Source organism: Varanus komodoensis, unplaced genomic scaffold, assembly GCF_004798865.1.
Source record: "Varanus komodoensis strain SLA01 unplaced genomic scaffold, ASM479886v1 scaffold10, whole genome shotgun sequence".
Taxonomy (NCBI): domain Eukaryota; kingdom Metazoa; phylum Chordata; class Lepidosauria; order Squamata; family Varanidae; genus Varanus; species Varanus komodoensis.
In genome coordinates this window covers 12,483,912-12,510,930 of record NW_025335269.1, presented here as the reverse complement: position 1 = coordinate 12,510,930, position 27,019 = coordinate 12,483,912, and positions in this window count along the sequence as shown.

Here is a 27,019-nt window from a genome sequence, read left to right as displayed (position 1 = left end):
CCTGAACCAACTGAAGTATCTGGGCCTTCTTCAAGGACCAGCCCATGTAGAGCGCATTACAGTAGTCCACCCAGGATGTTACCAGGGTGTGGGTCAGCATCGCTAGGCTTTGTTCATCCAAGTAAGGACACAGTTGGTGAATCAGCCGGAGCTGAAAGAAAGCACTCCTCACCACAGCAGTCACCTGGAACTCCAAGGACAACTCTGGGTCAAGGAACACTCCCAAACTACACACCCTGTCCCGTAGGGGGAGTGCAACCCCATCCAGGACAGGGTAAATATCACTTACCTGGACAGCTGAACCATCTACCAACAGGACTCCTCTCTTGGTAAGTTGAGATGTAAGCCCATGGAAGATAATCTGATTTACTTCTGAATAAATAAACATTTTGACTAAGAGAAAGGAAACACTCAGGAAAGTTTGAAAAGATACCACAAACTTTATTTTTCAAAGAGGTTTGAAACCATGGGATAGGGGCCCAATGAAGGCAAGAAAGCAGCTTTGAAATCTTCAAGTTGCTGCCATTTGTGGAAGCCCCAGGAAGAAAATTCCCCTTCTCTTCTCCATGCACAAAATAAAAATAAAAAGCTATAATTGAACAGGTCTGAAAAAATCTGGAGTGCATTGACAGGAAAAGCACAAAGAAGACAGGTTGGCTTGGACATCATGTGGCAAACCAGCAACCATGCCAGCAAAAATGCAGAAGGAAGACGTTGCCTAGCTTGGCTCCTGCCCTGTTCTCGCTTCTATAGTAAGCAACCACACTTTTATTCAGGTGGACCTTTGGAATATAAACTGGTCTGTTAATGAAGGGGGGGGGGTTTAAAAATGGTTGGATGTGCTCATTAGTGTCATTGTTGTGTTTTTAATTGTGCTTTTAATGTATTTGTCCTGATGGGGAAGAGTAATCAAGGCATTGTTTTTCATTTGTATTTTCTTATTATCTGCCTTCAGGGCCATTTTCCCCCAGAGGTGGGACATAAATAAATAGAAGATTTAAAAGAAGGAGCTGGAACATGCACCTCGTTGCTGCTGCTAAAAATAAACAAAGAACCCAACCTCCGCTTCCTAGCTTAGTATGTGAGACCATGATAAAGTGAAAAGGATGCTTCTGAGCATGACAGAGGGCATCTCTTTACCACTCCTTAATTGCAGCCCATCCTGGCACACCTGAGCATGAACAGCACTTATTTCAGGCAGCCCAAAGCCCCAGCGACATGCCTCCAGCCTTCACTACATACTTGATACCTTCAGTTCCAATTTTCTACCTCAGCATGTGCTTTGCTGTTGGAAGGAAAAACAACAAAGTTCTGCAAATTTTCTCCAGTCGCCAAAGGACACATACATGGATGTAATATACACCTCGAATTCATCCGTTCTGAACTAGCAAGGTTTGGTCTTCAATAGCCAGACATCCATAAAAAGCTGAGCCATATGAATCGGTTCCCTTGCTCATCAAACCCATTTCTCCACCTAGGGCAGGCTGACAATTCTGCCCCTGTGGTTCCTGCCCTCCAGAACCATATTAAGCATTATTAACACTTCTGCTCCAATAAGCTGCTCTTGATCAAAAGATGCTCTGGCTCTCCAGCTTCAACCAGTGCCATTTCCCCCAGGCTTTCTTCAGCAGTATTACACTGCTGGTGGCCAATGGGAAACTTCAGCAGTGCTGCTCTGCCTAACCTCAGCCCCCATACTCTTTAAGCCTCCGATCCTTTGCATAGTTTACCTTTAAGTGACTATGCATGCGGTAGGGTGGATGCTTTTGAATCCCCCACCACACAAAATAATCTATAACCAAAGAAGGATCTGCAATTTGCTTAATCTTTTCATACACTAATTTAGAAACAAATTTAGAAAGAATTATTAAACTCCAAAAAAGCAATACTGTATGTACCACCAGGGTGTAGAAGGAAGTGACTGAGATGACTGCATGCTTTGTGAAGTTGAGGGTTCAGCTGCTGTCCAACTTCAAAGTCCAACTCTTCCTACTGGTGCTTCTTTATCTTTAAACTGGACTTGGACTGGAATGCCCTTTAGATAAGGGGTGTCCTCAGAACAATGGACAATCCTCTGGTGGACCTTCATGCAGAGGACAGTCCTCTGTATGACAGGACACAGGGCCACCCTACAATGTGGCATTTGTTGCCAATTTTGCAGCCCTATCCAGACTGCAATCAGGATGAGTGCCCCTGATTTGTTGACATCACTGAAGCAGAGAGGAGACCAGGTTAACAGTCCAAGTGAAATGTTGCATCTACATTCTTTGCATACAAAAGGAGTCAGTGATAATTATAACTGTCTTCTGGGATATTGGACATACACCTTCTTAAATCCTGGGTGGTATATTCCTAAGCTACAGAAATTTGGCAGCACAATAGTACCATGTGGCTTTGATCAAGAAGAGGAGGGTCCCACTCCGACACACACACACACACACACACACACACACACACACAGTATGCCTTTGAAGTTGTCTAGCTGAATTTGGCATTTTTTTAAAGTTTTAGATACTAGTAATCTCCTCACAATAGTCAGTGGCAACATTTGACTAGAATGTTGGCACTCCATTAATTACATGATTTATGGGACAGCAGTGGGAGTACATTGTAAAGTATCTCTTTACTAGCACAGTACAGCTAAAATGAGTTTTTCTTTTCTAAGCATCAACACTAGGAATTTTCCAGAGAAATCCATACAGATAAACTTTTAGAAATATTTCTGTCTATGAGGAAGACTGATTCCTCCTCTATGGATGAAATGGACTTGCTTATACAGATACAAACATCATCTGGCTGCCTAAAGCAAGCAAGCAAGCAAGCAAGCAAACAAACCAGAAAGAAAATATTTTAAAAGGCCTTGGGATTCAAAATGTTTTAAGATAATGTTGGGGAAGCTTGCCATTACCTTGCAACTTCTGTTTGTTTGCGTATCAGGGTCATTTGTACAGAAGAAAATAATAGCTGCAAATCTTGCAGAGATGTTTTAGAGAAGAATGAGCCTAAGAGGACTTATAAAAAGGTTTTGCCCCTTTTGAGTTGATAGGGTCAAGTATAAAAATCAAATGATGAAATAAAAAGCCTTTTTAGAGTTTTCTCTGAAATATGTCCAAAGACATTAGAATTCCTTTTATGTGCATACATGGAAAACATTCAGGTTTCTGCTTTTGCTTCAGTTCTATAGAAGATTTAACCCTTTTCAAACGTAGCTTCTATTGAACATGTGCAGGTATATTATATTTAACCTTTCCTTGACACAAAAGGTGTTGATAAGAGAGCAGTCCAATTCCTGTTCCTATATTTATCATACATGACAGGTTAGTTTTCTCCAACGATCATCACAGAGTGGCATTTATTTATTTATTAAATTTGTATGCTGTCCAATTACTTGCGTCTCTGGACCTATTATGTCTGCCTATTACGCAGGAACGATGCAAATGTACCAAATCATAAACTTTTCTTGCTGTCATTTTCCTCAATAGATTGTGCAGAGAACTCTTTCCATGTCCCCACTCTGCTAAGTGTTCTAAATCAGCAGCATGAAGTCAATGTAAGGCTTAAGGTGAGCCCCTTCCTTTGCATACCAATTGCTATTTTTACTGATGTCGGCTCCATTCTGTGTCCTGTGCCTGATAAATTATTACCCAAATTTTGCTGCAGAAGAAGCGCAAGAAAGACACAGCAATGGGAGTAAATGAGCACAATACGAATTGAGACTAAAGTTTGGGAAATCCTAGTAAGTGTGAGAATATGGATGTTTTAAGCAACCAAGTGTATCACTATCTATATTCCCTTTGGTGTATTGGTGTCTGTCTATCATCTATCTATCACATTTTTATTCTACCCAATAGTCGAAGCTCTCTGGGCAGTTCAGAACACTATAATATAGTTAAATGGTTAAGGCAACAGTGTAAAATCAAGGTGAAAACCAGAGTAAAATGTAGTAGCAGTACAAAGATTTAAAGTACAATGCAGAATTTAAATCAGTCTGAGACGAACATTCCTGTAAAAATAAGGTCTCTACCTTGCACCAGAAAGAGCACAATGTGTAAGTGAATGCATATAGGCATTATGTTCCTGCAGTCTCTTATTTTACAGTGGTGATCCCTTGAGAGCTCACACAGATAAAATAATTTTAAGGAGAGCAGACTTGATTTCTTGTTTCTGGTACTTCCTTTTACTTTGTGTGCATTTGGCATGACTTTCTCCAATAAAAGGGTGAAACTTTTGCTCCCCTGCACTTGTTAAGGAAAATCATATGAAAGACCCAAAGAAGATGAGCCTTCTGTCCACACAGTCCAGAGAGATTATTTTTCTGTTTTTGCTTTTTCCCTTGTTTTTGCTTTTTGCCCTTCTGTGCTTCCATGGTGAACCCAATTTAGCAAAACGCACTGGCAGTGATTTTCCCCAAGGCACCATTCACTGGTTACCCTTGAAGATAGTTGAAAAAAACTTATCCAGTCCCACCATTAGGGTACAATCCTATGCATGATTAGACTGGGAAAAGTCCTACAGTTCCCAGCATCCCCCAGCAAACAGGTCTTGGCACTCTAAGCTCATAGGAGTGTGTCTTTAAGAGTGCCAATACCTGCACACTTTTTACATGTGTATTTTAAGATAGATCACCTCCACTGCCAATTTACTTTACCATGGCTAGCTTCTATTATCAGATTAGGGTTCTATGTAAGAATCCCTCTCTTCATTTTGAAGAAAATGCATTTATTGTACCTGCTGGTCTTCCATTGCTAATTCTTGCCTGGAATAAAAGTATAAAACAACCAGATCACATTAATCAGAAGAGAAAGAGTTCAGGATGACAGCAAAAGAATGAAAGAGAAGTCTCTGATATTTATCAGGAAATTCAGAGTCAATCAGTAATTTGATAGCATTGCATTTCTTACTACTGATTACCCAAAGCTCTCTGGGCAGTTCATAAAACAAAACTTAAAACCATAAAATATTTTATAGTAGTAGCATGAACCAGTGAGGCTGCCTGTAAGCCACTGAACCTGGAAGCCTGGTGGCATCCTCTGGAGGGCCACCAGCAACTGAACTCAGAAATGGGTCTCTGAAGAATTTAGTTTGTTTAGTGGCTGCAGAATTGCTTTGCAAAACATACTATAAGAACTTAATTTTAATGCAGAATGCAGCCAAAATAAGAACTAAGATAAAGGTTACCTGCAGTGCAAAGATCTCAACATGTTTTAAAACATGTTTTGAAACTGAAGGACTAAAAAGTCTGATGGGGAAAACCGGTCTTCACCAGCACCAAAGAGATCACAACATAGGCATGAAGCAAGGCTCTCTGAGGAGCGCATTCCACAACCAGGGCACCACCACTGAAAAGGCCCTTTCCTTAGTAGTAATTATCTCCAAAGATGATCTTCCTTTAGGGTGACTATGGATCCAATTTCACCGACAACAGTCCTCTATTTGAAGGTCTGTCCAAGTCTTTCAGAACCATAAGAAGAGAGTGCAGGTCTCCCATCTGTGAAGTCAGTGCTGAACCCACAAATAATCTATTGCTTTGTTGTGAAATAAATCTGAATTTGTAACAGCTAATAAATGCGTATAGTTTTTCTATGCCCAGCCAATTATCCATCCCATTTTACAGAGGTTCCTCATTTCTCTTGCAGTCTCCAGTGCATTACATTACATGCACATCTCTCCCTCCAGAACTGTGGTTCCCCTTAGCAACCCAACTCAGGCAAAAATAGTAGAGGGGAAGCAAAACTGAACTAAGAAGCTCTTCAAACTTCTCTGATGTATTTTGCTACATAGAACCTTTTGCACTGTGTGAACCCCTTTTTAAAAGCCTTTAAGATGCCTGAGTGGCCTGCAAAACCTCAAACAGCCACAATGTTTGCTTATCCACAGTCATTATCACATAATATGTGGTTTGGCTCTTTACTCTGTCCATCTTAAGCAGAAACATTGATATAGCTCACTGATGGCTTGTGTGGCGAGCAAGAACTATCAGTGAAATAAATAAATAAATGTGCAAAAGACTTGGAATATGCATAAGCGTTAGGCTTTGTTTTTTCTGGAGAGTGATCAACGCATACCGTGTGCTACTCAGCCACATGGAAAATGTCTCGGCGCTTTTATAAAATATTTTGCCCAAGAATATTGTCCTTCAGCTTCAGACGAGATAGAAGAAGAATGATCTTGCCTAAAGGATAGACATGGCTAGACAGGGCTGATAAGCAATGAAATCATGACTCCACACAGACAGACAAGGTTCTATTGTGCCACTGTGGTGCAGTGGTTAGCCTGTTGGACTAGAACTCGGGAGATCGGGGTTCTACTCCCTTCTCAGCCATGAATCTCCCTGGGCGACTTTGGACAAGTCATGGACTCGCACCCTAGCCCACCCCACAGGGCTCTTAGGGAGGGAGAAGATCATGTAAGCCACTATGGTTCCCTTACAAAAGGAAGACAGGTGGGGTATAAATGTAACACAGTTAACAACCATTTCAGAAGAAATTAGATTCTATCGCAAAGTTGTTGCTTTGCTGCTTATCTTTTCTTATCTCTAGCATTCTTGGAGGAAACAATCTTTGGAAAAATAGCACATGGTAAGGCTGGTTCATCAAACTGTATTGGGCTTCTAACTCAGTGTGAGCATACATGTTGTCAGTATACATTTATGTGCATTACACTCCCTTACTACATGCCTAATATGGCAATTTGGGTTCAGTCTGATGCAATCTTTGGATGAAATATTTGTATTTCAATAAATCATGAATCTCTTTAAAAATTACTGGGACTATGTGCTTTGAAGAGTCTATCTGAAATTCCTTACTCATGCAACAATCTGCTCTTTTTTTATCCTAATGGCCTACAGCAGAGACAGGCTGACAAAACTTGTAAAGCGTTCTTTTCAATATATAGAAACTTATGGCCCACCAATAGCTTTCAAATGTACCAGGTAAGAACACGCATTCAGATTCTTGCAATGGTTAAAGCATAACTAATCTCTGTAGTGGAGGGAGGGAAGCTCATAGACCTGTGGGTCAAATCTGGCCTGGGCATCTAGCTGGGGATCTGACTGTGAAAGCCCCCCAGCAGTCCCATCCCCAAAGACCTCACTTAATAAGACCAGCAGAACTTCATAGATAGGTTCTACTAAATATTCATTTTATCCCCAAAAGCAAACTCGTGAAGTCTAAAGTGGGAGACCTCTGTCTCCACTACCACGATACAATATCTTCATAGGGTCAGGATTCAACAGCAGCAAATGAAGTCTTGGACTTGGATCTATCTATCTATCTATCTATCTATCTATCTATCTATCTATCTATCTATTTAAAACATTTCTATGCCGCCCCATCGCAACAAAGCCTCGGGGCAGCTCACATCTAGAGCTTGGATCCACAGCTTGGATCTAGAGAAAAGCTGGCAAGGCTCCCTAAGATAGCAACGCAGTTGGTTTTCTTCACTGCTTGCTTTTCTGGTCGAGAGAGGTGAGAGGTGAGTGCAGACAGCTCATTCAGGATGTTCCTGGTACCTTTAGAAGCAGCACCTGAAGTCTCTGGTTCTCCTCACCTTTCTTGAAGGAAAGTAAACCTCCCTCTGTGTGTGTACTCTGTGTGTGCAGACAGGTGTGTGTTTCTCTCTCTCTCTCTCTCTCTCTCTCTCTCTCTCTCTCTCTCTCTCTCTGTGCGTGTGTGTGTGCGCGTGCACATGAGAGAGAGAGAGAGAGAGACAGAGAGAAGCATTAACGCATGAGCAATGTCTGACAGGATTCTCTGAACATTGTCTCCCCACTAGCCTCCTGCCTCAACTGCAAATGGGAAACTCGCACAAACTGAGTAGCAATCACATGGGAGATTTGCACAAATCTTGCATAAGTTTCCATCACAGACTGAAGAGGGGCTGACTTAGTCTACTGTGGAAATCTGTGCAATTAACATTTGGGCAAACTGAACTGGAAATTGGAGATGAGACAAATGTGAGCACACATTGACCAATTTGTGAATATTTTCAACAGAAAGTGCTTGAGCTCTCCTGCATTCCTGGTGTGAATGGCATGTGTGAATCAGGTGGCATAAACTGCCCTTCATACAAAATAAACCTATAGAAATTTGCAGTTAAGGTATTTGAAATACAAAACAATACATGTTAAAATATGGGAATAAGGCGTGATAACAGTAAAGGTGATTGGCAATACATTTCCACTTTTCAGAAGGTGAAGCACATAGATAAAATGGTGGGATTAGACCCTGACCCAGAGCAGATCCACTGAAATCAGGGGGCTCATCTTACAACCAAGTGATTCGGTGGGCTTACTCTGAGTATAAATAAGCTTGGATCAGGGCCAGCGCCACATTTTTTAATGGGACTAGCTCATCACAAATCATCATTCCCCAGTCCCTTTCTCATTGCTGCTACCCTTTGCTTGCTTGAGCTGGCAGGCAGAGAGCCAGCAGTCAAGTGAGCATCACTGCCCCCTCCTGCCCCCTCACTGCCCCCTCCTGCTCACCACTGTTGCTCTGACCAGAGCAAGAGGCAAGGGAACAGACAGCAGTGGTGAAGAGGAGCAGCACAGCCAGGAGGTTCTTGCCAGATGCAGCAGGTCATCCTTTGATGCAGGCCTTAGGATAGATCCATTCCTATGGCTATTGAATCAACAATCCAAGTTGCTACTTCCTATTTGCTTTCTTCCTGTCAAGAAAGCCATTCTGTTTGCTCCCATCAAAGCCACCTGAGATTGCAAAGGTACCTTAAGAAAGAGGCTAATTTCTCTAAATGGAGCAATTCTTTCAGCAAGGGAGTATTCAGAAAGCACCTCTATCCAGTGCCTGCATGCACTTTACTGGGATCCATCTTTGTGATGTCATTATCACCCAAACCGTGGTTCTGATTTTATTGTTACAAACTGCCATGGAAGCCCTTGTGCTTGAAACCGGTGCACGATAACATAGAATAAACAAACACATTTAGCTGCCATTCAGAAAATAGACATTCAAGAGCACACTTCTCTATTAACAATTTCATGGCTTTGTTTGGACCTATTGACAGTTACTTTATTTTAAAGATAGTTAAAAATATCTGAGAAGCCATTCCCATTGTTCAGTGCACCCCATCCAGAACTGAGGCCAATAGCATTTTGTTTCTTTAATTATGGGTTAATGACATTCTGTATATCCTGCATTTTTAAGGACACACTATGACATGTTGAAAAGCTTGCAGAGGTTGCCCACCGAGCCCCCGCAACCTCCCTTCTTGCCCCATCCTACAGCGATTATAATTGGGGAGGAGAACCTACTTGCAATGCAAGTTGTACTTGGAAGGGGTTGCTGTTTCAATGGGAAGGGTTAATCCTTCCCCACTTCAGTGCCCCTCTCTCAAGATTACTCCCATGCTAGCAACAGGCTTCAGCGCAAAGCTTTTTCACAATCTAATTGCAGCACAAGGAGGGGATCTTCATGCATGAGTAAGTGTGCAGGCATGTGCGCCTATGTATGCACAGATCATGGAGTAATACAAGCACTGAGCCAGGAAGGACCCATCATGATCAGAGATCATCTAGTCCAGCCTGCAAGGTGCAGCTACAGGAGCTCTGACTGATGGCTTAAATACCCCTGGTGAAGGAGAACTGATCACCTCTAGAGGTAATCTCTCGCAGTGCTGAACAGCTCTCACTGTTAGGAAGTTTTTCCTAATGCTTCACCAAAATCTGCTTTCCTACAATTGCCACTCATTGGTTCTAGGCCTGCCTTCTGGTGGGCGGGTGGTATGAAAGAGATGTGTCTGAATAAATAGGAACAAAACTAGATGCCTGCGCAATGAAAGGGCGTGTGCATGTGTGTGTGGACAAGACACACAGGGAGAAAGAGTGTGTGGACAGGCCATAGCAGCCACTTTATATTGCAAGTTTAATTTTGCTGCACATGATAAAATGCATTTGTCCAGAAAAGGCAAATATTTAGCAAAGCCAAACAGTGTGGTTTATTATGCAATTGATGCTTAAATGGGAATTCCGTTTACTATTATGGTACATTGCCTAAGCAAAGTGTTTTTATGCTTCTTGAACTCTCTGTGAAGAGAAATTATCACAGTTTAATGACTTGAGCTATATTATTCCTGGACACAGTCCTAGACAGTCCCTTAGGTTTTCTATACTGCCTCCTAAATGTCCATCTCCACTATAAATTCACTCAATATCCCTCATCCACAACTGCATATTCATCAAAATATAAGTGGGATTGATGTAAATGGAGCAATGATGCATAAGTTCAAGACTCATTTTTCTCCCTTATTGTGAGCTTGCCATAATGGGGAAGACAAAATAGACCCACTGAGAGCAGATGTGGTGTAGTAGCCAGAGTTTTGGGCTGTGATTTGGGAGACCTGGATCTAGGCCCTATTCACCTTACTGGGTGACTTTGGGCCAGTCACATACTATCCAACCTGTCTTACAAGGTTGTTGTTGTAAGGATAAATGGCAAAGAGGAGGAGAACCTTGTAAACTTGGATTCCTTTCAAGAAGAAAGGCGAATCACTTGTAAATGCAATACAACCATGAGACTTTTCCAGATGTGTTGTGTGATCCATAAAATAGAAGTTATTTCTTTACAGAAACAGAAATGAGGGAGGATTTGCACCCAGGTACAAAGAGAGAGATGACACATTGAATGCATTATGGCAGAACCATCAAATCAGGTCCTGGACTCCATGAATCCGATTGTGCCTATAGGCATGCCGCTTGTAAGGACACAGAGGCTTTGTATGCATGGTGTGGACCCCTGCACAAAGCAGGATCCTGCCTGCACAGAGAGGCTTTGCACAGTGCTGGCATCGGACTTCAGTGTGCCCTTAGCAGAGTCCTGCCACAAGGCCCCCACTGCCACCCGAGTCCTCCTCTCGCTGCCTCGCCACTTATGCCCTCAACAGTTGCTGCTGCCAAAGCCCCACTGAAGTCATCTTCATCACCACTTCATCACCACTCGCTCCTGCTTCCCCCGCCACTGCTGCAGCCTCCGCCTAGCCCCCCTCAGAGCCCCCCAGCCCCTGCTCTAGCCTCCTGCCTGCAAGCTCACTAGACAGCCAAAGCAGGAGGTTCCAGAAAATCAGCATACAAAAGGGCACCAAGCACAGACATCTCTGAACCTATCCCTGACGTCTATTATGTGCATCCCCCACAAAGGCCTACGCCATTGCTCTGAGAGCGCCTTTGAACATCACCTTCCTTGAGAATCCAGATGCAATGGAGTTTGTTTTGAGTGTAATGATATCGCATCCAAAATGCCACCCTTCACATCTTTCCCACTGCATGCATTTGCATTTGCAAGGAGATAAAAAGACCACGGTTGGGTGTGATCACACTGCCGGTAAAGAGGACTTACGGGGACTCTCACATCCTTTGCTGTTCATCAAGGCCATGTTGGAAGCCAGTCTAAGTTATAGGCCTCCATTTCATTCGATTTCCATTATCCAGAAAGTAGTAGGTCAGCGGCAGACAGGACATTAACCAGCTACAGTGCCAATTAACATACCAGGATTCTCTCACTCGCACATGTTATGTTGTTTTCATTGTAGCAGAACAACAGTTGCATTCAGCTGCTCACTTACATGGAAAAAGCATCTTCAAAAGAGTGGTTGGGAGTGACCCAATTTTTCCATATTCTTTCCTGTTGCTACCATGGCATGTGTGTCGGACACACAATATACTGTGGAAAATTGCTTTCGTCTCCGGAACATCTGGGCTGGGCTACTGTGGAAAAGGATGGACTTTTTCTGGAGAAGTTGTTTTTGGAAGTGGAATGATGATTAAATTGGCTAAAAATGTTAAACGGAGATATTGAAGGTAGTTTAAAAGAAAATACTTTGGTGCTGTGGGTGGAGAAGCTACTGTTGTTTAAGTCAGGAGCTCCTCAACCGCTTTTGCTGATAGAATCCACAACTGCGGAAATCATGCAGCTAAGAGGGAGAGCTGTGGACGAGGAAATCCCCAGCCGAAATCTGACCTTAGCCATGAACTCACTGTGCTGCGATGTACCTTCCTAGCCTCTGCAATACGGTGGTTTTGAATATCAATCTACTCTGCCGGGCAGTTGTAAGGATTTTTGAGAGAATCCCTCCCCACTCCCTGTCCCTTTCTCCCTTTTGTTTTAAAATACAAATAACTTTGAGTACTTTGGCAGATAGATGGGATATAAGTAAAGTCCAGCAAATGAAGAAAGAGACCTGTTAAGCCCTTTGAACATTCTTAAGTGTGAGATGATTCACCTACGTTATTGACTCGGCCATGACGGATTAACAGTACCTGGTGCGCTGAGCCCAAAGTTTGTGCCCAGTGCACATACTGAAGAAACATCGTGATCTATATAACAATACATGAATGCACAATACATCAGGAGTCTCTCTTGCCTGCTTTTCTCATATGCAGTTTAATAAAATCTCACTTTCAGGGATAGGTCTGAAAGGAACCTGTGCCCAGTAATCTGCCTCACTAGGTTTGGATGTGGCTCCACTGTTAATCCATCCCTGGCAGGCACTGCGTCTTAAGAAAGGATCAGAGGAAAATGGGTATTGGATGTGATGCTTGCTTTGGTTGACCTTAATGGAGGTTAGGACAACAATGAAGCTCTATAGTTAGCAAACTCAGACACACAGCTCCCTGCACCCCCAGACTGCTGCCCCCCATAATGTTCATGCAACTAGGCATATGGGTAGTTTGATTAGGGATTAAATCAAACTATTTACCTAGGGGTTGTGAGTTTTATGATCTAAATAGTGTGACTTTTGTGATTTGTTAGAATCTGTAGCCAAATGGTTTTGCCATTAGCTCAATGCTTTCCATGCAAAAGGCCCCAGGTCTAGTCTCTCCAAATAAGGCTGGGAAAGATGCCTCCCAAAAACCTCAAAGAGTCATTGCTAGTCATAAAGATGCAACTCCTACCCTTTGAACTGCTCACCATTTCCCAAAGGAGTGAGCACACAGCAAATGATTGTTTTGGATCATTCATAGGAACAAGAGAACAAACATTCATACAAAGCATGAAAATCCAAACTTCAGTTCCAATAACCCTGATTGTGTTTGAACATACGCATGTGATTTGCTAAAGAGAACTAGCTCTGCATTAAAAGATTTTGAGAATATGTCTGCGTGTGTTTGGACTTCTGAGTATAATATGGGTATTTTTTATTATAATTTCATTCCATTTATGCCCCATTTTTTTCTAGTTTAAAGGAAACCAAGTTGCTTACAAAGTTCTCTCCATTTTACCCTCACAACAACCCTGCAAGGTAGATTAGGCTGAGTGTCTGTGACTTGCCCAAAGTTACCCAGCAAGCTTCATGGTTGTGTGGAGACTGGAACCTGGATCTCCTGAGTTCCAGTCCACTGTAAGCACTGTGCCACACTGACATGAGATCCTTCTTTCCCTCTAAAAGCTTCTTTCATGTCACTTTACCAGGAGTGGAAGTGCAAGGCCAATGCATTTTTGAATTTATGGCATTTCTTCAGCCCAGGCCAGATGAATGGGTTTGGAATTGCTTTCTGTCCAGTTGAGAGCAAGAAACGATGGAAAGGCACATTCACAGATGTGTGTAAGTATCCACAGGTTGGTCTGTGAATGGTCTATCTAGGGTTGCTCCACCCATCGCTGGCCCTCTCCGCATTTTGCCTGGCATGGAGGCAGCACACTGCAGGAGGCCCCAGGGGTGCCAGAAGGCCTCGAAGGGAAGCATGAAGAGCACCTGCTCGCAGTCCTATGGCACAGGCAGTTGCAAGAACGTGAAGAGTGGCTGTGCCCTCATGCTTTGGTGGGTATGTGGACCCTGAGTCCACTCCACAAAAGGGCTGACTTAGAGGGCAGGGGCAGGTGGGCATCAGTGGGTTTGGACTAGGGCTTATTCTGGGGTAAGGAACAAGATAACTCCTCCTTCATCCATCTGTCCTTCATCACCACCATTTTTTGCTTGCTTGCTTGCTTGCGGGGCAGGTGGGTGGGATGGAAAGCAAATAAGGAAAGGGGGGGGGCAATGTGGTATGCGTAGGGTTTTGGGCAATGGGAAGATAAAGGCAGATGGTCAAAGGTGGAAAGTAACTCCTCCATGTTCCATCCTCGCTCCCCTCATCGCATAATGGGAGGGATGGAACACATATTCAGGGATCACTGAACAGAAGGGAGCAGTGACGTCCCTAAACAGACCTACAGCAAAGAGAAGAGTAACAAGTCGTCCAAGAAACAGCCGCACCCAAAAGCTCACACTCAATTATTTTGGACTTCTTCTCCTTGGAGGATGTGGAGGAAAGGCCTGGTCCTGCCCTCTTCCTTGTGCAGTTACTTTTTAGAGAAGGGAAACAAAGATGCTAAGGCAAAGGCACGTACAAGGGACTTGGGAAAACTGGAAAAAAGGGGTAGTTGAATGAGTTTTCGGTTCAGCTCTACTCTAGGAAGGCCCTACACAGATTCTGGGCTGGCTTCCAAGATGGGCCTCGCTTCAACTTGGACAACCTTTGTGGATGCCCTGTCTCAGAACCGGAGGGACAAGTCCCACCACCGGTTCTTCTTGTCCCTAAAGCCAAGAAGAGCTAATGCTGGTTGTGGAATCTTGGAGGGTCAAGCCTACCAGGACAATACCAGGGCAGAGCAAGGCGACAGTCCACATGCCGGGTCATGTGGTTACGTGTTATGTCATATCTGAATGTTCTGTCAGACACTTTCATACACTAGCAGGGTGTCAGATGGTTAAATGGTTGCCATTGTTGCATTTTGTATTGAACTGTTGTGTCTTTTCCTAGCTTGAGGCACAGCAAGGGCAGGTATGGCCATCATCTGTGCTCACAACATGGTACTTTGGGCAGGTCATCAAGCACACGTTGCATCCTTTGGTTTACAAGAGCCGAGCAGGGCAGTCAAAGGCAGGGTGCTTTGGAGGGCATTTGTTCATAGGTACATCCTAAGTCAGAGCTGACTTGGGAGCACATTAACAATAACAAAAGCCAGGGTATACACTGGGATCCACTGCATGTTCCATGCATTTCTATGTGCATATTGTTGAAAGGGGACTGGCAGTCTGTTCAGATAGATTTGCCCAGTTCTGAGGAGGAGGTGGAGAGGCAGAAGAGGGCAGAGGACTTTGCAGCTTCAAGGATACATGAGCAAGACATTCGTGCAGGGCTTGAGAACCAGCCCATGTTGGAAAAAGAGGGAGACATTTCATTGCTGGGGGAAAGAGATGTCAGGAGATGACAGACAAAGCAAGTGGGCCAATTGAGAAGTCCCACCATCCAGTCCTCAGGCAATAGGAACCACAGTGAGGGTCAAGTCAGAAGTTTTGCTGAAAGGGAGGGAAAGAAGGAATATTTCAGTTTGGAGGAAACTCTTCACATGGACAAACGCTTCTCCCATATCTCAGAGGCTACTTTGATTTGCACTGTTCTGTAACCTGTTAAGCTTTAATAAAGGACTGTGCTTCTAAAGTTTCCTCAGAGTCTTGCTGGGGAAGAAAGAGAGGAAGAGATCTGCTCATGACACATGTATATTTAACATGAAATTTATAAAATGCTCTACATCAAGAGAGATTGTGTAAAAGAAATTAAAATATCAGATACCAAACAAATTTCAGCGGTGAAATGATCAATAAAACAGTGGTTGGAATTTAGTCATTGCTTGTGAGCTGCTTGCCTGAAAAGACAGCCTAAAGCAAATGCTGAGAGTGAAAGTAAAATGGGAAGGGCACTCCACAGTGGGGGCCAACACACTAAGGGACCTACTCCTGGTAGTTTCCAAGCGGGTGTTTCCCCATGTGGGATCCCCACTTGCCCTTACCCACTGTATCCTTGCAGTACATTACACTGACATTTTCTAATAGTGATAATGTTCACTTCAGTTACCTGTTACAGGTTCCATAGACTTGCTTGTTTTCCTACCAACTGCTCCCTACCATCATCCAAAATTTCACTTACCCACAGCCCCAGGTGGTGCTGGTCCCCTTGGCTGGTAATGAAGGACTGTAGGTGACCTCAAAGTGCTAGCGGAGACAAGTCTGGCCAGAAAGAGGGTAAGCTCAGATGCCTAGACAGGCTTAGGAGGAAGAAGGATCAGGAGTTATACAGCACCATGGCTAGAGGTGCAAGAATCTTTTCTTCCACTTGGAGATCAAGTACATAAGAGGGGGGAGTTGTATGTCTAAACAGGGCACTGAAATTCCATAAGAGATTTGCATTTTTAGGCTTTGCTTATGAAGCCCAGTGGAGGAGAGGAACTAAACTGAGTTTTGCTCCTTTAACATAACAAGGCAATGTGGGAAGCACCCCTTGTGGTGAAAGGGGATACCTTGGACTTCTTCCTTAGGCCTGCGGAATTTGGGAAAAGCCCTTTGAGGCTTATCCCATGATGCTTGTCATATGAGGTTTGATGCATGATGAGGTGGGAGGGCTTCCCTCATCTGCAAGGTGTCCAGCCAGACGTTAGCTGGGCATATTCTGCACATGGTTGTGACAGGGTTGACTTACCCATAATATGCTGGTGATGAAGAGGTTGCATAGTGAGCTCTGCATTACTTTATCTCTGCAGTTAGTTGGCTTCCCTGCAAATAAGATGTTGCCCTGGTCAATACATTACAAGTATTCTGCCTCTTCTAAACGGAATGGGGGTTTTGGTCTTCCCATTGGATGTTGTATTATCAAGCTTCTGTTTTAATGTGGCTAAAAGAATGGATAATTTTAAGAAATAAGAGAATTTTGTATCTTGAAGGGCATGATTTGCAAATGGGTTGGCACACTTATATGTGGTATGAAAAGTGTAAGGAAATCATTAATGTGAGTGTGGGAAAAGTTAAAGATAAAACTGTATACTAAATTACCAAGATGGCTTTCGCCTATGGAAGCTCTTATATACCCAAATGCACTGAATTTTGATACGATTGTGAGATATGATGATATTTTGGATAATGATGGAGGATTGAAATTGAATCAAGAAATGCAAGAACAAGGAATTAATATTTCTTGGTGGCACAAGGTTCAAATGCAATTGAGATATGCTAAAGACTGTAGAATGTGGGGCTCTTATAAGGAGCTATCAGCATTTGATCACGTGATTCCTAAATCAGACGAGAAAATGATTAAAAGATTGTATAACTTCCTACTGGATAGGAGAATGGAAGATGAACAGGTTAAGGAAACTATGATAACATGGGGACAGAACTTTGGATATAATATTGAGTTAGAGAAATGGCAAAAGCTGTGGGAAAGAAATATTAAAGTAACATTAGCAACCTCATACAAAGAAAACCTGTATAAAATGTTTTATAGATGGTATTTGTTGCCAAATAGGTTAGCTAAGATGTTTCCAAATATGTCAAATGGATGTTGGAAATGTGAACACAAATCAGGTACTTTTTATCATATGTGGTGGACCTGTGATAAGGCAAAAAAGTATTGGATTAAAATACACAAATGGCCTGAGGAAATGTTACAAAAACCTCTAACATTTAAACCTGAAGTTTTCTTATTAGACATAGTACCTGATGATGTTGGTAAACAAGCAATGTATTTGACTCTACATGTAACTACTGCGGCGAGGATTGTATTTGCCCAACACTGGAAGAGTGAAGAGCCACCTACCGACGAACTGATTCTAAAAAAGATTTTGGACTGTGCAGAAATGGACAGATTGACTTTGTCTCTGAAGGAGAAAGAAGATACAGACTTCTATCAAACCTGGGAGTCTTTTTATCATTGGCTGGAGAAACGGGACTACACATAGCTTTAAATATGTTTATAGTTTAACATAAAAAGAAAAAATGTGGGGGCTGACCCAGTAGGTCTGATGTTTTCAATGATTGATGATTTTTTAGTTTCCTTTTTGTTAGGTTTATTAAGAATAAAACTTATTCACACACACACACACAACAAATATTCTGCCTCTTCTAGATAGAGACACAATTTTATTTTATTTTATACTGATAATTTTAATTTTATTTTTGTAAATCAATGTATTCTTTGTATTTTTATATTTAATGGTAATTTATTATGTACTATTGTATTTCAATGTATTTTATCATGTTGTAAGCCGCCCCGAGGTTTCGGCAAGGGGCGGCATAGAAATGCTATAATAATAATAATAATAATAATAATAATAATAATAATTACTAGTTATTACCTGGGTATCTGGTTGATAAAATTGTTTCCTTGAAATGTATTGTGTATTATTGTTTCCTTGTATTGTATTATGGAAGAGCTCTTTAGCTGATTAAAGTAAAAGGAGAGCTGACCAGCCTGGACTGTAAGAGTGGATTGTTTATTTAATCTTGTGACTGTGTGTGCGGAAATGATTCACAATTACGTTAGAACACATCAGCAAAGGGAAAATGCTGCATGAAATAATATATCAGTTGAATGCAGGATTTCTACTGCAGCTGCTGGTGCTACTGGAAAAGCTGATTCATATATACTACTATTCTAAGGGAAGAAACATAAACAACTGCTTAAATTCCCATCTCCAAGGAATCTTGAGGATAGTCCCACAGATGAGGGTGTATCTTTTTATGACATTGCTTCCGTGGTGAATGTACTATGTAAGTTTCAAATTAGTTTGTCTAGTGGAATGGAGAGGAAGGAAAGGGGAGAGAGAGAATCTGTGGAGAGACATTCATAATATATGCAAATATTTTCAGTCATGTTACAGGCTGATAGTGCCATAATGGCAAGACCTACTGGGAAGCTCTCAAACACAAGTTCCCCCTTCCCCAGAAGTGAACGCCTCCATATTCTTGAATGGATTTTCACAGGAAAGCATTTTGCTGGTTTCTGTCCCTAATCTTTAGCACTCTGTGCTGAAACAGTGTAAATGGAAGGCACGTTAAAAGTAATAAGTGTGTCAAATTGCTTAAAATGTTCTCTCACTGCTACACAGTTATTCATCATTTCTGATTCTTGTGAAGTTTCCATTAAAATTTGCAGTTCCTGTTCCCTCCCCCTTGTATTTTAATGGTTATTTAATAGATATAGGGGAGGGGAGCAGCCTCAAGCACAGCAGTGGGGAATGTACAGTAATCAGAATGATTTGAATTTGAAGTCAAGTTTCCTAGAGTACTTTTTCCTAACTAGTTATGTATTTTGTAACTCAAAAAAATAAGAATTGCAATGCAACAGTGCCTTCACGCTTGCCTCAAATATGGCATGACCCTCAAAATCCTTCTTTAGCTCAGATATAAATCCTAGTTTTCCAGTATCTCTTCCGGCTGCCTACACACCCTTATTCAAATCTGCTCCCTCCCATTTATTTCCCCATTTAGAGGAAAAGAGGAAGGTCTTTTTCTTCTCACACCACCCTCTGGTGGCTTTTTGCTAAGATTCTGTTTCACCTCCTGCCACCCTCCCTTGAAGATTTTCTATTCTTTCTGCTGGAGTCATCGCTCCCACCACCAAAATCTAACGCCATTCTCCCCACAAATGCCCTTGAACAAAAAGGGGTGTCCTTAGGAGACAGGGTCCTTCAAAAGCACATGTGTGCTTCAGGGTGCTTGTAAATTAGTCTGTGCCCATTCATGCACTCTCTTTGTGGGCACGAATGCTGGATATTTTCTGTACCTAGCACTGCCCCTGTGCCTGGCTCACTGCCACACTGGTGAACCATCTGCCAGTAGATGAGATAAAAGAACCAGCTTCATTTCCTCCATCCTACTTCTGCTGAAGTAGCTAACAAGCCAGCTAAGATGAGAGGGAGGGAGGTCCGCAGGGTGGTGTGTGTTTGTGTGTGTTGGGGGTGGGGGACAGTTGGAGATTCATCAGGGTATTGGAAGAGGTATTAGAACTGTTGCAGTTCTGATACCATCACTGGAGGACACAGTGCAGTAGGTATTAAACTCAGAAATTTATCTATGTTGTAAGCCGCCCCGAGGCTTCGGCGAATGGGGCGGCATAAAAATGTTTTAATAAATAAATAAATACGTAAAATAAATTTGGGAAACCAGCTCAGTTTTCCAAACTTGACCTGGGGGGTTTGCGACCTCGCCTCTCTCAGTCTAGCCTTCTTGGGCCCATTTTGGTAGCAAAACATGGAACCACAAAGCAGATTTTTGGTTGTTGGCTTCCAGAAAGCCAACTGAGCTACTGATAGCTGCTCAGAAAATAATTTGGACTGGTGGCCAGAAGGTAAGACCATATGATTGAAAAACAATCTGAAGCTGTGGGAAAAAGCACACTCCTTTCCTTTTAATTCTATGATTTATCTCTTGTTCTAGTCCAAAAGCTCAGAAGAAAGTGGACTCCCACAGCCATTTTATCCATTTGTAGATTTTCAAGAATTCTTCAAGGAGGGTTGGACTGACAGATTGGCCTAGAGCTGATCAAATGTTTCATGGAAATTCAAAGTTACTGTGGAGTAATTGAGCTTACCTCAAGAATAATCCAAGCTGAATAATTTTCAAATTACTCCTAGGATAACTCTGGAGAGTTTACCCATCTCTGTAACTGATCAGAGACTTACACTTGCTTTTTGACTTATAGGCTGAACGTCCATTCCATCAAAACTAGGGTGGAACCAGTATATAGAACTAATTTATCACAGGTTGATTTTTTTAAAAAACATTGCAAGTTCTGCCAGAATTAAACTAAATAATGTCAACTGATGCTACATCTGGCTGTGAATTAAATGCATATGAATTAGTGTTCACCACACTGCTCTGTATATTTTATATTAATAGGCTTTTTCAATTAGAGGACCATGCATAGGTGGCAAACTCTATGTGTGTCTGAGGTTCCAATCCAGTTTGGTTTGGGCTATCGAGTCACTTAAAGAATGAGACTTGGGATAGTCTTCCTCTGTGCTAAGTCTGGGATAGATGACTTGCAGTCCTTTGCCAACATACAATTATACAGTTCTATGAAACTGGAAGACAGGGTGGTCTTCTTTACCACCAGTACTCCACCTCCATCCTTGAACCTCAGCAGAGTTATGAGTGCTGTCAACTGAAAATGTTCTTTTCTACCACAAGTATTCCTTTTATTTTCTGCTTTCTCTTTCCTCCTCCAAGTCCATAATAGGGAAGCCACAAAATAGGCTTATTTCTGCATCATCCAAACCCATCTAAGCTCACAGGCAAAGGCCACTGTCGACCACAGTTCATGCAAGCAGAAATTTATGATGGTTCATGTACTAACATAGAACATTGCAACGGTCTACACATTTTCACCTTCTAGCTAAGAAATCATGAAGAGAACTGAACTCTGCCTTCTGCTATGAAAATTGGAATCTTCAGGGACCTAATAGTTTTCTTCCAAATCCAGTGCTTCTGTAAGTTTTTCCATCCTTGTCTCCTATACTGAAATGAAGCCAAATCCAGCACGCCCACTCTAGATGGAGAAGTATCTGATTCTGATCCAGGTGGAAAGAAATGCCATTCTGATCAGCCATGATTCATGCAGACTTATAGCTTACTATGCATTATTCCATTTCTGCTCCTACAAAATTATTACAAAGATATAGAGCCTAACCTATTAATTTAGTAAATGACACTAAAATAGTTCCCTTCTTTCAAACCAGTTCTATTGTCCTTCAAAAGCAAAAAATAAAAAGCAAAATAATACTAACTAGAATGCCAATAATTAGGTGATGCCTGATTTTATTACTGCACAATTTATTACAAATGCTTTTGCGGGTGGTACCAAGTGTTTGAGCAGGTTCCTGTCCAAAATTTATTAAATATTGGTGATGGCTATTGCAGATTTGTGCTTTGCGATCCACAGGCTGATTTATTTGTATGAAAAGGAAACATATTGTAACACTTTCAGTAATGTCCTTATGTTAGTGTTTCATAACACACAGTTCACCAAAAACCATTTTAAAAACTCCCTGCATTTTGAAGAAAGAAAGAAAGAAAGAAAGAAAGAAAGAAAGAAAGAAAGAAAGGGAAAGGTATCCCCCACACCAAATATAAAGTAATCAACATGTTTTTCTTAGTAAAGAAAATCTATATTTTCCAAACCGGATGCCAACATGTGATGCTACTAAATGAAAACTCCAAAACTTTGAAATAAAATGTAATAAACAAAAAAGTCACAATACTCTGCCATACAGCCCCACACTAGAGCTAACACCCTCCACCATTATAAACTATTACAATCTTGTGAGATAAAATGAAATTGCCCCTTTAACAATGCTTGTGTGTGCATGACACATCATGACTGCAGTGTTAAATAGAACATGTAAAACAACTATTCACAGATTAAACACTCAAAGTAAAGTATTCATATCACCTCATCTGTCAGTTTTGGTGTCTGACAGTTTCTGGTTTTCCAAATCTTAAATGTGATTTGTCCAGAATATTGACATTTTGTTTCTAATCTTAAGTCCTTAGTTTAAATCTTATATTTCAGAATATTAAAAATTCACATGAATTTATGTATACATTTTGTTCCTGCCTCCTAATATAGGCATTTTATATGCATTTTTGCATAATATCACACTTTTTGCTAGCAGTTTTCTGAATCAAATACACATTAATGTTATTTTCATGAATACATGCACTTTGTCTTGCAATTTCTCCTGACATCCATAATTGGAGAATTCCACAGCAAAATTCAAAGTGTAAACTTTGAAGAATCCATGTCTTTTGAATTGTGCATTGGTTTGAAGGTGCAAAATAAAGTCGGTTTGAATTAAAAATGGAAACAAGATGTCTCCTAACAAATTCCTAGGAGAAATGGACAAAACAAGGGTTGACAGAATAAAGATTCAAAAGTTAAACATAATACAGAAGTTCAGTCTTTGGAACTCTTACAATGGATCAGGGGAAGGATCTCTCCCGTATCACAGCACTCATTTATTGATTTAAATGACTCACAAAGAAAAAATCTATTAGCCACAGAGGGGGAAATTTACAAGCCTATGTACTTAACCCTGTACATCTTCCTTTCTAAAGCTAATAGCAGTTTCAGGATGATTTGAGCACAGCAGTGGAGGAAAAGGTACAGCTGTCCCCAGCATGAAGGCATTCCAGCTACTTTTTTTGTGGAAAAAATGAAGCATCACTGATTTGTCTCCCAAGAATATCTCATCAGTGAAATTTTGACTAAGTCATTGGTTTACTCTGACTTTGCAAGTAAGAAATAATAAATATAAAAATATAAAAATCTGGATATAGTTTTGTACTAGATCATCTCTACTGGCAGAAATCAACTTCCCTGCCTGCTCATTCCCACAACAGACCCTCCAGGCCCTTAAATTTCAAGGCAGAGTGTCAGGACCCTTTTGAATAGAGTCCACTATGCTCTGCAGGAGGAGGGAATCCCTAAAATCAGTTGGATCCTCTGAGAGCGGATCCCTTTTCCTCATGGAAGGCAGTTCCTGGATTCAATCCAAAGAGAATATAGCATTAAATATACAAATATACAAATTAAATATACAAAGAAAACAAAAGATACTAAAACTTCCCCATCAAATCATAAAACTACACTTACTAAAATATATAAAAATATTTACAATAGGCTGTGTTTAGACCAAGAGTGGAAACCACACTATTGAAACGAACAAACTAGCTAGCTAGCGTATCATGCCTAAGCATTAAAATGGTCTCTCCTGATTCTCTGATCATTCAGGATGGATTCAGATGAGCAGAAGCCATGTGGGAGCCATTTCAAAGCTTAATATGCAGCACTTTTAGTTAGATAAGGAAGCTGGCATCAGAACCTTTTGCAGCACCATTTAATCACTCCTTCCTTGGATTTGCAATCTGCTTTATAGGGATGTTGGACACAGTATTCTGGGACTTCAATGGTGGAGAGAGTGCGTGTGTCCATCCATAATGCTCAACAGTGCCATGCAGTTACGGAACGTATATATCATCTTCTGTCCTTTATTCACACACGTGAGTGTGGTATCTGCTCATGAGTAGTTTCCATGTGCCTCCAACTTGCCTCCAGATGGCAACATGTGTCCCATAAGCCATTGCAGCTAGGAATCAATCCCAGGGTACACTGCTCCTTCCTGCCCCGCCCCATTGGCCCACGCAGTTCCCTGGGTGTGTTCTCAGCCAGTTGCCTTTTCCCCCCTTCTGCTCCAGGATTTGCAAGCACTGCTTGGGCTGCCTGCCCCTGACAGCCCGGCTCGTGGAGGGCAGCAGCTTGGGCACCAGTGCCAGGGATGGAGGGAGGATTGCCTTCCAGAGACAGTTTCTCAAGGATGCCCATATGGGCATCTGCCTGGGAAGAAGCCCCCAGCAGCTGGAGGGGGAGCAGGGGGCACGGGCTGTTCAGAGCAATTGCAATGATGGTGAGGCCCATGAACAGCCTGCACACTCCTCATGTGAAAGTCCATCGTCATATGAGAATCGTGCTCGTTCCCAATGCGCGAAGGTGCTGATCCTGTCTAGCACAGTGACTGGCAAGAGTGCCGGACACACCCACGAAAGTTCATAATGAAAGTGTAAACCTTGCAACTTATGTTTTCTTAGGGGAAATCAAGTAAGATGGTGAAGTACTGTAATTAGGTAGAATTCCATAAGCCATAGATAAATGAGTTCTTTTTGCCAGAGAATATATTCTGTCTTTCCTTATCATATCATATTTGGGTCAATATTTCAAATGACCGTTGTTGCCATTTTGACTTAATTTCATGTTTTATAAGCTGGAGCCTCTTTCTTCTTTTTTCCTAGTGCTGGAGGACCCATAAAAATTCTCTTTAATGACTCAGAGCTGCATTCAGCTTGGTCAGTCACAACTTGCACGGACTTGGCATATTTATCATATCTGTATGATATCTGTTCTATGGACGCTGAATGAGGACATGCAGCAGAATAGCTTAATGATTAGCATGTGGTTGCAAGGTATATTCACTGATCAAAGTAACTTCCCTACATGGAGCAGACTGACTCTATTTCTTGATTTTCTATTTCCATAAGGTTCTTTTCCAACATTTTTTTCAAGGAATGAGAAGCCCAGATGGAGAAATATGAGAATCATGCATCACTGACATGGAGAGAAATCCTCTGTATTGCAATATGCCCTTTGTGGTCACCAAGTGCTGTCGTCAAGGAGGTTTCCAGGGGCTGGGAAGGAAGTGGAGCAGGCTGCAGCCATTGTGCTTGTGCAATCGAAATGGGTAGGAACGTGAAGAAAACATTTGTCATGTAAACAATGAACTGTCTGCAGAAGAGGAAGAAATGCATATTGACAGGAATATGAGAATTAAATGCCACTGGGTAGAAAGGAAATGTTTTACAGACGTTAATTCATACAATGGGATGTTGACTTCAGTGTGCCTGGCCCCATTAGAAAGGACGGGCTCTGCGGTAAACACGGGATAGGCAGTGATACATTATCATGTTTTTATTGGCATGAATTTGGGATGGCTGATGCATTCCTATGAGAAAAATGTAAAATAACTGTTTTCCAGCTAAATCCACTGGAAACCCTTATTACCACTGAGTACGCCATTACTCACACAATGATTTCAGTGTCTTTCTAAGTATCTGTTTCATTTCTCTGTGCAAAAACTTAGGCATATTAGAATTACAGTTGTCAGCAAATGTTCACCAAAGTGAAATTGGTGGTTCTGACTCAAGCAAATTAACTAATGGCATTTCAGTGAAGCAAATGAGCTTGAATTAGATCAGTAAAGTTTCTCAGACATGAGAATGGGTAGATTAGAAAACCCCTACATCGCAACACATTTTTTTCTTGCAACAGAATTCTAGTGGAACTTCTCAAGAACGTCAGATGTGTTAAAACTAGATCATCACAGAGAGTTTCTACATATCCATGATTGGAATATATTTCCAGTGTATCTAGGGTTTAGCAATCCCTACAGTGACAACCCTGTGCTTGATTCACCATCATTCTGGGTTTATATATTAAGAATATCATGAACTGCAGTAAATAAAGTGTGAGGTTTGGGCCTAGATGACCTTGGCTCAAATCAGTCATGAGAATTTGCTGAACAGCAAAGAACAAAGTCACTGTCTCACTAGCACACAGATAGCGAAATTGTCCATACCAGTTTAGAATACAGATGGATGACAGGTAAAGACCAAACTTGATGTTCTTCAACTTATTTACCTCAGTATATGTACACATGGCCCCAAGTCAAGCCTGAAACCAAAGTGCTCCAGGAGGCAGGGGATTTATGCTTCATCTCTTTATTTAAGGGGTGTTAGAAATATCCGTTAGAATTTAGGGATGAAAATGTAGGGAGCTTCAATCCCCCCTCCCAGAACACTGCACCTCTCCCATATTTACAATGAGGTCAAAGTCAATTGTGAATAGCTCTGAGGAAAGTTAATCATGAATGACCCTAACATGACTGAAGGGGGTCCTCAAACTTTTTAGACAGGGGGCCAGTTCACTGTCCCTCAGACTGTTGTGGGGGGCGGACTATAGTTTGAAAAAAAATATGAACGAATTCCTATGCACACTGCCCATATCTTATTTGTAGTACAAAAAAGCAGGAAAAAACAATACAATATTTAAAATGAAGAACAATTTTAATCAACATAAACTTACTAGTATTTCAATGGGAAGTATGGGCCTGCTTTTGACTAATGAGATGGTGACACCTCAGAAACGTGTTCACAGCAACACAATGAGTATAAAACGGGGACGATTAGTACCATTGCTGCAGAGAACAATCATAAGCTCATCATGAGCACAGAGCTCATTTACATATGTGGTAGTGTGATCCACAGGGGATCGCTTTTTGGAAAGCGACAATGGACAGGCGGTGGTGAAGCGATCCGTTGCCTCCACACCACCTGTTTTAACCACCATCTTGAATAGCAACCAAATGACACTAATAAATATGCACTCACATCAGTGCCCACCCATAGAAATACATGATGTGTGGCATTACAATTTATTTTTCTTGAGCAAAAATGAGGATGGGAGATGGAGGAGAGCAACTTCTGAATCTGCTAAAATTATTATTTTTAGTTAAAAAGTATAAAACACCTTTTTAAAAAGAAAAACTCACTGAATATCCACTAGATCCTGCAACCCAAGTCCATCTGTACAAATTATGTCTCTGCATATAGTTTGTAAAGATGGACTCGGGTTGCAGAACTTAGT